The sequence below is a fragment of the Malania oleifera genome, chromosome 3 (genome assembly GCF_029873635.1).
Source record: "Malania oleifera isolate guangnan ecotype guangnan chromosome 3, ASM2987363v1, whole genome shotgun sequence".
In the NCBI taxonomy this organism is placed as follows: Eukaryota; Viridiplantae; Streptophyta; class Magnoliopsida; order Santalales; family Ximeniaceae; genus Malania; species Malania oleifera.
In genome coordinates this window covers 65,550,003-65,552,025 of record NC_080419.1, presented here as the reverse complement: position 1 = coordinate 65,552,025, position 2,023 = coordinate 65,550,003, and positions in this window count along the sequence as shown.

Sequence of the window (2,023 nt, the reverse complement as noted above, 5' to 3'; positions counted from 1 at the left end):
GTTAGAAAAGAATTTGAAAGATAAAACTCAAATTATTTGTAAATTTATTGAGGGCCAAAATAATTTTGAAAAACTCCTAGGAGCTCAAAGAAATTCCCTAGAGAAGGAAGGTCTTGGTTTTAATGGGAAGGATAACCTAAAATGGAAACATCTTTACATAAGACATTTTTTAAGAGAGTCAAAATTGTATGTTCCAACTAAAGACTATCATAAAAATATTACATGTTTTAATTGCAAAAGGTTGGATCACATAAAATTTGACTGTCCTTTCAAAAATAAATATGTCAAAATTAAGAAAGTCTGGAAAGTCAAATGAGAATCTAGCACTAACCCCCATGGACCTAAGAAAATCTGAGTACCAAAAGTAATTATCTGATTATGCCCTGCAGATGTGCTTGAGATTGTTCTCCTCGAAGGACAAGTGGTATATGGATAGCGGATGCTCATGACACATGACAAGAGATAAAGCAAAATTCACGTCGATTATATCCAAAGATGAAGGATTCGTTACATTTGGGGATAACTCTAAAGGTAAAATCATTGGAGTTAGTAAAGTTAGTAAGGAACATTTACTTGTCATTGATAATGTGCTTTTAGTAGAGGGATTGAAACATAACTTATTGAGTATAAGTTAATTATGCGATAAAGTTTATAAAGTCTCATTTGAACATGAAAAATGCACTATAGAGAACAAATATGAAAATAAAATATTATTTACTGCTGATCGTCATGAAAATGTATACATCACTAGCCTTGATAACCTTGCATCTCAACATGTTACTTGTTTCTCCGCCATAAATGAGATTAGTTGGATTTGGCATAGGAGACTAGGACATGCAAACATGGATTTAGTATCTAAACTTGTTAAGGATGAATTAGTTAAGAGATTGCCTAAGACTAAATTCATGAAAGATAAAATATGTGATGCGTGCCAACTAGGAAAACAAGCAAGAATGAGCTTTAAGAAGAAGAAAGTAATCTCTACTACTAGGCCACTACAAATGCTACACTTAATTTTATTTGGTCCAAACCCTATTCAGAGTTTAGGGGGAAAATCATACGCATTTGTTATAGTTGACGATTATTCAAGATATACATGGGTTCTATTTTTAGGTCACAAAATGAAGCGTGTGAACAATTCATAAATCTATGTAAGAAAATTCAAAATGAAAAGGGTTATACTGTCACTAAAATCTGAAGTGATAGGGGTAGAGAATTTAAAAATCAAAGCATGGTAGACTACTACAATTCGTTAAGAATAGATCATAATTTTTCGGCTCCTAGAACACCACGGTAGAATGGTGTAGTTGAAAGGAAAAATAAGACTATACAAGAAATGGCCAGAACCATGCTTAACGAACATAAATTACCTAAGTATTTTTGGGCTGAGGCAGTAAATACCGCCTGCTATGTTCTAAATAGAGTTTTAATTATACCATCTCTTAATAAGACTCCATATGAATTAAGGAATGGTCATAGACCAAATGTATCATATTTTCATGTCTTTGGCTAGTAATGCGTTGTGCTTAGAGACAATGAACATCTAGGAAAGTTTGATGTGAAATCAGATGAAGGTATCTTCCTAGGGTTTGCCTTAGATAGTAAAGCCTATAGAGTATATATTAAATGAACATTAAATGTCATAGAATCCATTCATGTAGTGTTCAATGAGTCAAATCCTTTCTAAAAAAGGCCTGATGAAGATGATATAGAGATAAATAAGGAATTTGAAAAAATGTCCATTAAAAATGATTCAGGAAAGAAAAATGAAATTAAGGGACCATCGGCTGAAACTACTCAAATTGAAAATGAGGTTAATGAACTACCTAGAGAGTGGAAGTACATAAAGAATCATCCCATTGATCAAATAACAGGTGAACCATTACATAGTGTAGCCACTCGATCCTCACTTAGGAATATAATTAGTCATTTTTCCTTTCTCTCTCAAGAAAAACCTAAGACTGTGAGTGAAACAATTGAGGATGAATTGTGGGTGATGTCCAAGCAAGAAGAGTTAAATCTG